The following is a 10980-nucleotide window of genomic DNA, read 5'->3' on the forward strand; positions in this document are numbered from 1 at the left end:
ACTCCAAATCCAGAGCAGCTCTGATTGTTAAGCTCTGGCCCTTGAAAACAATGGTCCAACCATCCAATTATTTAGGTCTAGCAACGACCTTAACCTGATTGGGTATTGAATCCCAGAAGAACAACCAGTTGGATCCGTATATCGAATCCAAGAGGATTCTTTTGGGTCCGTATATCTAACCCAACCATCTCATCGGTATTATGAGGGGTAAAACGGTTCAATCACGCTTCTTCTTCTTCTTTTTTTTGTAAACAAAAACTAAGAAATTTAATAAGAAAAATCAAAGGAGGAGAATCTCCTACCAGAGTCAAGAGTTACAAGACAAAGTGGTGCTTGAAGCCACCAAACACGGGAAATTCCCAAACAAGATGCCCCTATAGCTAGGACATGAGATTCCCTATTAACAGTACAAGGAATAAAACGAAAAGTAGTAAAAGAAAAACCTACTAACAAAGAAAGAATATCAATCCCGCTTGATACCGTCGATAAATATCAATATCACCAGCGACCAATAACATGCACAGTGCACATGCACTAAAAATCTGCCCCCATCTCTCTCTCTTTACACTGGATATACCCTATTATCCTCACTCTATCTCGGCACATCTCTTGGCTAAGCGGATCATCACCATCCAGGTGACCCATCGGATCATCCCTTAGCCAAGTCGATCATTCAAGTCATCCCTTAGCCGAGCCGGCCTCTCAGATTCCTATCTACATGGTCGACCCGTGAGATCGCCTCTCCAAGGAGTTTGATTCAATCCCCATGATTGCGGGGACAATCTCGAGGATCACTCATTGCCAGCTCAATAGATCTTTTTGCTAGCTCAGCAAATCTTATCGGTTGGAGATTTCTTAACAAATAAGGTAACACTTACCTAACAAGACTCTTCCAAGAGATATCCCAATAAGGGTGAACTACTTGCCAAAATAAGACTCTCCTCAATCGCCTCTTTCAATCACAACCTATAGATATCAAGGTAAGCCCCCAAAAAAGGGAATGGATCATTTCATAAAAAAACTCTCTTTGAGTATATGTTGTTGAAGAAATTTAACTTGGGCATCTAAGGTTCCCTCATCGGGTCAGCCTGGTTCTCCTTTATCTACTCTTTTGTACAGGTCTAACACGTTAATTTTTACTGCAACATTATTAAAATTTATTTTAAAATTTGGAATTATTTGATGGGAATGACCAGCAATTGAAAGAAAGGCCCGTTCAAAGTTTGTTGAAGTGATCCACCAATTTTCCAAGTAACGTCTCCATATGATTTCCTGAGAAAATGTAAAATCTAACATGTCCACATGACCAAAAAAACAAAGAGGGATTGTGGTAAAGGTCCCTTACTTTCCACACATTCGACCGTTTGGAGCACCTCAAGCTCTACATCCATGTGTTGAAGTTTGTACCTAGGGTGTTCTAGGACATCAGATGTCCACTGCCACCCCTACCATGCTGTAGAGTAGCTAGATCCTAGATGTATTTTCACTATATCTTTCTATGATGTAAGAGAACAAGGGGAAGGCAAAATGGCCGGGAAAAGACCCCATAGTAACATTTTGAAGGGTAAATCAATTTCTACCGTACTAAGTCTGGCTTACTCCTAGGTGTCTCATCAAACAGCTAAAAAGTTAGAGAATCTCTTCACCGTCGGTGGAGAGAAACTCGGTCCAACAAAGTCTATTGTTTAGGTTCTATTAGGATAAGATCAAGCATACCCGTAGTTGCTTTGAGCTAACAAAACAGCAGCTCTGGTCTTCTTCACAAAACTTGCATAGACAAGTAAGGAAATTAAGGAGCAGAACATGTTTTTCTTCCCGTCAAGAGCTTGCAGAATATGTTGAGTGTTAAGTCCATTTGTTATCTGGTTACCGACATGGATCACCGAGAAGAAGAAGTTCCAGTAAGAGCGTCCTCTGTTCATTTGGCACAAATTATGAACAACAAACTTACTTTTGGTGTTGTACAATTTTACGCTAATAGCTTATTTAAAAATAAAAAGAACACCCTCAATTTACATTTGCAGCTCTATTAGTGGATGAGCATGTGACACAATGATTAAATTACACTATTGCAACCTGTTAGGTTGGTCACAGTTTCAAAACTTAGAAATAGATTCTTCTGCGAAGCAAGGGGTAAGGTTGTATACACACTTGCCCCTCCCAGACCTTGTAGAAACAAGAACCTCGTGCTTGGAATGATATTTATTTGAGCTTTTCAAAAGGGGTAAAAAAATGACTGAACTTATATTCTGCGAGGAGGAAATCAAATCTTTTATACAGTAGCACAAGCAAAGAGTACTTTAGAAAACAATGGATTATATGAATTCTCTTACGGGATTCAACACAAAAATAAATGTTCTCCATCTCTTTCTTTGGTAGTTTATGCTATCCTTACAAATAAAGGTATATGTGTTGGCCACGAGGGCTTAACAGAGAAAGGAAAATTGTGTTCACCAAAGAAAAGGGAGGAGGGAGGAGGGAGGAGGGAGGAGGGAGGAGGGAGGTACAATCATACACAACGAGTTGGAGCTGCCCAGAACACTTTGGTCTATCTGCTCTCCAGGACGGACAGAATATGGCTGTCCATCATCATCAATTTCACGAGTGACATTTCCATAACCAATTACATATAAACAACCGAAGAAATGATCAACCTTTTGAACATTTGATCATCGGTTGTCTGCCCTGTTTTCAACCAATGGTTGAGTGTACCACAGTTTCCAAACACCACTAGATGTAATTATCCAAGCTCTTGGACAATATAGAGAAGAAGAGAGAAATCACCACACCTGTTATCATCTGTTCCCTTTGGTAATACGAAGGCATCAGATCCAAAGAAAGTCGATTACTCTTGAATCTAATCATGCATCGATGGCTCATTGTCCTTCCCATGTCTCGAAGTAGATCACCAACAACGCTCACTGATTGATACTAAGCAACTGGATACCAATACTGTCTATGAGCGATGGCCGACATCCCTCAATGCTTATTGTGAACATCAATTATAAGAGACTTCAAAATGAGAACTTCCATTCCAATTGAAAGGAACTACCTTTTGGTAAGGAAATCTTAATTTCTTTATTCATTCCAATAAAAATATGCAATATCAAGCAACATGGCTTTCCATTTACATGTTAGTCCATCATTGCTTGTCTTTAACTTCTTTTGAACATTACTAGACAGAATGTCTATAAATTCTTACAACCACTTTTCAGTTGTCAAATAAAAAGAAACGCAACACTTCTAAATCAAGAGCAATCCTTGAGCAAAATGTATCATATCATGTGAAAGTTGCACAAAAACTTTCTCATAAGATGCATGTATACTGAACATTCGACATGATTGATCTTCATCTAACATTGAGCATACAAATTTTACTTCGCTCAATTTTACCTTCTATAAAGATATGTTCATCTCTAGTTGTTATGATTATCCTACTTCCTGGACCACCAATTATAATTATTTAGCAGTGCATCTAGTTTGGTCATTGTCCACATCATCAAGAATAATGAGAACTTTTTCGCTTCCTCATGATATCATAGATAAGTCGTTTTTGCAAACAAACTATACCCATATGTTTCGAAGCTTGTTCTCTGATAACTGCAAAAAAGCTATCTCGATTATAGACAGCCTTTGCAATAGTTGTCTTGCCGAGTCCACCCAATCCAAAAAACCCACCAAAAAGTGATGTACAAAATTCAAATCCAACAAATGCAATAGATGTTCCACAAACGATCCAAGTCCAACATTATACTCAACTTCAATCAGGGGGGCACTTTTCAATTTACTCCAAACCCTTTCAACAATAAATTCAACAAGTTTCAATTGGTCCCTGCAAATAGTCAAGCATATTGGAAGGAAATCAAAAACCAATAGGTAGTGAAGTGCAACTCCAAGATTTTACCCAAGAAAAAAAAAAGTGAAATTCTTAGTTCAAACAAAATAAAAAATGACGAAAACAATTTTGACAGTAGATATGGTAATCAAACTAACATATGAGATTAAGTACGATGCAATAATACATAGATGTAAACTAGTTGAAAGTTGACAACACCCCAACCCACCCCCCCCCAAAAAAAAAAAAAAAAAAAATCAGAAATACGAAGTAATGTATATGTAAAGTGTTGAGGTACATTTCTCATGTATTAGCAAATTTAATCCATACCCCTCATCACTGCATCTAACACATGTACTGTAAATTAGAAATTTTGAGTGAGCAACTGATTTGTACTAGCTGAAAGAGAAAAACTCTATCATTAACAATGCCAGCCATGATTTGGATTCCAGTTCAAAGGCCCAAAGAAGGAAAAACAATTCACTATTCTGGTTATCTCATTTGCACAATTTCTCCTTCAAAAGGAATGCAAATAAGCTATAAGAGAAATCTCTGATTTATGGTAAACATTTAATAGGGAGAAATGAATACCAAAATATTGGAAAAACTAACCTATCCTATGCAATGCATCAACAAATAATAACATAGATACTGTTCAATAAGGAATTAAATATACAGACATTGCTATTTTAAATGATTAAATGCTTAAAAATAATGAAAAAAAAAAACCCATTTAAATCTACAGTCTTGAACTACAACATCATACATTATATTATAGTCCACTAAATGTGACTCGTGTTGTGGCCATGTTCTACGGAGGCCATCCGATGCTCTGGTAAAGAAATGTGACCCCATTCAAGTTGAAAAATCCAAAAGAGCTAGAGACAGGCAAGACAAAGGCGATAAGATGGATGTGCAAAAAAACTAGAAGAGATGAGTAAAGAATGACTGAGTTATAGTTGATTAGGGAGTAGCCCTGATTCAAGACAAGCTTCGGGAATGTCGTTTAAGGTGGTATGACCATGTTCAACAGAGACCTAGGAATGCCCCAATAAAGAGGAGTGACTAGATCCAGATGGAATGAGCAAAAAGAGGTAGAGGCAAGCCTAAATTAACCATGGATAACGTTGTAAAAGAAAAAAAAAAAAAAAGAGGCTAGGTCTTCACTCTAGTATGACTTTAGACAAAGTTGTTTCGAGGGTAAAGATCCATGTTGCCAATCGATTTTAAGTGATATGTTCCTATGGTGTTGCTTTATTTCTTTCTTCTTTTCTTTTTCCTCTTTTTCTTTCTTTCTATTTCCTTTTTTATTTCAGTGTCTCACAGATCCATGTAGCCTACCCTATTTAACTGGGAAAAGGCTAAGTTGTTGTTGTAATTATTATTGTTCACATGTTTAATACATTATATGTTTAGGCTATTGTTACTGACATTATATTACATATGTATATTAGTATGCTAGTTAAATCAAAAGCTTAATTTTATTTAATTGACAATGGTACTAGTGGACCAGCTCATCATTCCCACTAACTCTTTAGTCAATCATATAATTCCACTTAAACATCTAGTGCTGCATGTCAACATTCCACTAACTAGAAAAACCATTCTTAGTTGAAAAGTGTTCACCATGCTACTACCTACTCAACTAACCATCACTAGGCCCTTACTTTATAAGCCATTTACAATTAACCCATGTACAACTTGGCTAACCTTTCACTTAGTGGCCACCTCATCAATTCCACTATCTCAAAAGCCAATCAATTGATTCCACTAATGCCATAGTCAATTAAAAATTAAGCTTATGATTTAACTAACTTACTAATATACATTTGTAATACAATTCCAATAACCATAGTCTAAACATATAATTTAAACTTAAAAATAGAACATTGGTAATTCACCATAGTCCAACCATATTAATGCTAATAATTAAACATGGGAAAAATAATAATTCAACAGGATAATTTTAATATTAGTTAATCCTCTAAAATTAATTAATTAAATACAAATATCATCACTAACTAGTAGAATTATAAATAAAATATATATATTATTTACGTATTTACCCTTAGGTAATAATATTCCCACATCAGGCACCGGCACCGGCACCGGTTGAAACCTTCTCCTCAATGTCTTTGTCAATGTCATGTCCAAGAGAAAGCTCAGATCAATTGAGTCCCAAAGGTTGGGCAAGAAAAGAGAGAGGCGTTGAGGGGGGTAGGTTTTTTAGTCCCACATCGACTAGGGGTTGAGACTGAGCTAGTTGATAATCTCTAGCACCTATTCCATGGTTACTACATGTTTTAAAGCCGTGAAGGGTTCGCCCCAAAGCAGAAAATATCGTGGCTTGATGTGGGGTTAGGGTGTTGCAAACAAATGGTCCAAATCTGGTGGATTCAAAGAATTGTTTCATGAGTCTGGTGTAGCTTCATGGGGACCGATTCCAAGCCAGATCACAATTGCAAGTATTTTAACCCTGATGGAGACTGATGTATCATATGTAATCTATGTATAGGCTGGGAGGAAAGAACCATAACAATATTTAAAAAATCAGAATCGAATAGGCCGATCCAGATAGGAATCGTCCATGACTGATCAATATTCCGGCTGCTTCGATATATTTGGTGGCGACCCAAATGAGATTTTTTTGTCTGAGACTTGAGACAGAGGGGTTGACCCAAATGGGATTTTTTTAACTCGTCTTGTTGAGCAAGTATCCAAATTTGGGCCGTGATTTAGGTGCTCTTGAGAGAGATCTCAAAGAGTAACTTTTCTTCAATCATATTGAAACATCTTCTTATTCGCCTGAGGACGGAGTGTGAACCTCGTTAAATATGTGTCTTGTGATAATCTGTCTCTGTTTTTCTTCTTATTTATTGGTGTTTGCTCTTACACAGGCCATTCCGAAGCAGCCAATACTATGGTTTTGGGGACCGGATTGCTGGGTTTCAGATCTGAGGAATCGATTGGGGGGAAATCGATTCAATCCCCAATTCGTAGTTTAAAATCCCTCTCCACGACGCAAAAGGAGGAACAGAAGGAAAAAAATGAAGAAATCAATTTGAGCACTAGTTCTGAAGGTAAGTGAAAGAACAGCACCCAAGGCAAAACGAGGACATGCATTAAAGATCCTTTCTGTATTCAAGCTCCTATAGATAGTATTGACCATATTGAAATAAAAGCTCAAAATTACCCAAAAGAAGAAGTCCCAAAATCATCAACCTATAATCAATTCTCACAACTCGTCAAACAGGGAAAACCAGATAAGGAGATGAACTTCCTTTCACAAAAGAGTCAATCAACCTCAAAACTGTTCTTTTAGATCTCATGAGCAAAAAAACCCTTTGAGACTTAAAATAATAAAATCCTCCCTAATATAATCAAAACTCATGTGTACGCTACGCATCCACTAAACATTTTCTTCCTTACAAATCTGATAAAAAGAAGAAATTTGAGCAAAACTTGTTACCTATCTGCAACTTCCTTCAGATCCCGTCCCTTGTGCCTTGTTGATTCTTTCAAACCTTCTTCTGGAAACAAAGGGCTCTCTTGCTTTCCCATGTGTACATAGATCATGCGGAGGCAGGCAGAGGAAGTGGCCTCTGTATGTCCACCTCTCAAAGCAAATGAGATTTTAGGCCGCTCTTCTTCTTTTTCCGGTGATTCAGAACCTCAGATCAGGGGTAAACTCCCCCATCCATCGATTTTGGTTTGTACAGGGAGTTGCTGGGATCCTCAAACCTGTGAGCGTTTTATATTTTCTTCACTAGGTTAGACTGTTAGAGGGTGGGTGGGCGAGGGGCGCACTAAACTGATCTTTAGGCACGGCACGTGGGCTGTGGTCCTTGTCTCCTTGTCCTTGATAACTTCGATAGCATCATGCATGCCACTTTCTTCCTTCATCTCTCACCTTTCCGGCATGTGACGACACACAATCTACCAATAGTCCAGATTCTCTACCAAACATCGGAAAGTAAGGCACCAAGGCCTGGGTTAAGATTTTTTTTTTCTTTTAATTTTTTTTCTTCTTATTTTATATTTTATCCAATCGCAGATCTATGTAGTCGATCAAATTATGTCGAGAAAGACTTAATTATAATTATAATAATAATAATTATTATTATTATTATTATTGAGGTTGAACCAAACGGCTCAGTCTAACCCATGCTGAATGTAAATAAATCTAAGGGTTAGGGTTATCATACTGTTTATTATTATGTAAGAATATGGTTGTCAAAGTTTCCATGTAGCTTGGTTTGTAGTTGTTAAATTGTGGTAATTTATTATTAATATTTGATATCATTAAGATTGGGGTAGTGCAATTGGTGAGCAACGAACTTGGTATGAGTCGTAAACTCGGATGTCATACGTTCGACTCCTATTAGGCACACCTTGGGCCATTCACACAGGGATGTTTAGTGCTCTTCACAACTTTTTAACCATTCAACCCCGGTATGACCCAATTTATGAGGTTGTGGGGTCAGTATGGACCCGCGGGACTACTCAGGCCTTCCTCGTCGTTAGCAAAAAAAAAAAATTAAAAATTAAAAATAAAATCTAACTTTAAGTTATGTTTTGGTGTGAAGAGATGAATAATATATATATATATATATATGAATTTTAAGGAGAGAGATAGACACATAAATTAGTGCATCATCATGGTCAAGAAATTAAAATTATTTGATTTCGTTAGTTTGAAATATTTCAATAATAAGGATCCATGTCGGAGTTCAATTTATGAAAATAGATTCTTTATATTACTTTCGGAGAAGGTGATGGTGGTGGTTAGGGTTGTCAATTTTGAACCAGCATTGGTAGGCCTGATCGAGCTCGACAAGTTTACGGCCCAACCTAGACTGACCCAATTAATAAAGCCCAACACATTTATTAGATGGGCGTTTTAATACTATATAAAATTCCTATTTTGCCGCTGCTATTAAGAAATTAATTAAGCTTTCTACCCTTTGATTTGTAATAGGATTTGGTTTGATTAATCATTTTTTTTGTAAGAATTTTTTTATATTTTTAGATAGGGGTGTCAATCGGTCGGTTTGGTTGTTGGGTTGTATTGGTTTCGGTCTAGAAATGGGGGAGACCAAAGCCAATCCGTCAAGGAACTTTGGTTTTCGGTTGGTTTTTGTTTCGATTTTGGTCCAATTTGGTTTCAGTTTATTTCATTTTTTCAATATCGGGTTAATATTGGTTTAGATCGGTTTATTATTGAGCTTGAACCATAATGCAATCTTACATTCATAACTTATAGTGACAAGATTTGATAAAAAAAACACTTTAAATTTATGATTAAATCATGGTTTATCGTTGTAACGGATAGATAAGTAATATTGAAACCAATGGATAACAAATTACTAAGAAGATAACTAATGTTGAAATCATAAAATGAATCATATTATCCAGTCACTCATTTAACCATCCAACTAGTTTTGTATAGTGAACAAGGAAATCAATGGAAGCATTATTACAATTTACAAATCAGTTTCTCTAATCATAACCTAATGTTCAATGATTTGTAACAATTATCCTTACAATAACAAATTTTCTCACTAATACCGTAAAAAGTGTATAGCCAATTCATCAATTTAGAATATCATAATCATTTATTTTTTGATCGGTTTCATTCGATTTGGTTTCGGTTTGGTTATTGATCGGTTTGGTTTGAACCGATTTTTAGCCCATCCAAACATACCTCAGTTCAAAACCAATCCAATAAGAATTGATTTGGTTTGGTTCGTATTTTATTGGTTCGGGTTAGGTTTTGACACCCTACCTATAGAACTGTCCAAGAGGGACTTTACTCACACACACAAGAGGGGAGAGGGAGATGAGATAGGAAAAGGGGGGGGGGGAGAAATGCATGTGATAGGAGTTGATCCTTATACCACAAATCTGACACCTACTCTACCAGCAGAAGCTGCAACCAATGCGCTATGCATTCGATTCACTTTGTTTTGTAAGTTGTAACAGTCATAATTTCTCTTTATTTATTTTTTATTTTTTTAAGAACAATCATGATATCATTTATATTTTTTATTAAAATTTTTTGCATCACACATTTCTGAGCCTTTAACCCATTTAAGAAAATAATTTTAAGGTAAACACTTTAAAAACCTGTTTAGAATCCGCTTAGACTTAGATCTATAACCCGATTATAAATCATAATATGCCCCCAAAACTAGACCAATTTATGTAAATGAGCATTCATGGTGGAAGATTTTGAAATGATCAAGCCTAACTAAGCTTGATCAAAACCGAAATCAATCCGACCGTTTGACACCCCTAGTGGTGGCAACGAAAGTCGGCCCGGAATGGGGCGGTTACTCGAGACCTGGACGTCATTCTCGAAACGACCATAGTTAGCAAATTTGGATTCGGGAATTATTCAGCCGAAGAATTATTCGGAATAATTCGTTTGGCTAATTTAAGGGTTCGGTCAAAAAAGCGGACAAAATAAAAATCGGATTCGGATTCGGATTCAAGAATTATTCGAGTACCAAAATAAAAGTCGGGCAAAAAATTCAGAAGTTATTTTTATAATTTATTGTATCTATTTTATTTATTAAGTAATTAACTTGATATGTACACCTAAAAAGAGAAAATTATTGTAGTTCAAATATACAATACAGTAAAAAAACTAGAAAAAAGTTGTCATTGAGTGATGAAAGCAATGGTTACAGTAATTCAATTTCTAATGCATGTTTTAATGCTTCTACCAATTATCCTGTAGGAACATAAAAGTTCAAAATCACTTCATTCAATCCATGAGTCCATGATTCACATAATTCCATCATTCATGCTTAAAAGGAAAAACTATTCTAAATAAAGCAAAACATCCACAAAAGCATAACAATAGTTATTACATCACCATAACTTAAGTACTCAACTAAATCATTATATACAATCTGGGGGTTGAGTCTCGCTCTCAGTAAAACTAGCACTTGCACCAAATAGCAAGTCTTCAGCAATGCTATCATCCACATCATCCAACAATCTCTCTAACTCTTTATCAACGTCCTCAATGCGCTGATCAAAATCATTGACACTATTATTGTCAAGATTAATGGGTAACATGTTTTTCTGTTCAAGTTCACCCCTTTTTTCCATCATCAACGAATTCATTCTCACATAAA

At 36.3% G+C, this 10980-nt stretch overlaps 1 long non-coding RNA gene across 1 annotated transcript; it reads right to left on the reverse strand.

The window, feature by feature from the left end:
• Positions 1-2296: 2296 nt before the first annotated feature.
• On the reverse strand, positions 2297-7666 carry LOC122082338. Its single transcript, XR_006141285.1, has 2 exons — positions 7305-7666; positions 2297-3832 (listed from the first exon to the last, which is right to left on the reverse strand). It is a non-coding gene; the product is annotated as an uncharacterized LOC122082338 (long non-coding RNA).
• Between the last annotated feature and the right edge of the window lie 3314 nt (positions 7667-10980).

The sequence above is a fragment of the Macadamia integrifolia genome, chromosome 1 (genome assembly GCF_013358625.1).
Source record: "Macadamia integrifolia cultivar HAES 741 chromosome 1, SCU_Mint_v3, whole genome shotgun sequence".
Lineage (NCBI taxonomy): Eukaryota > Viridiplantae > Streptophyta > Magnoliopsida > Proteales > Proteaceae > Macadamia > Macadamia integrifolia.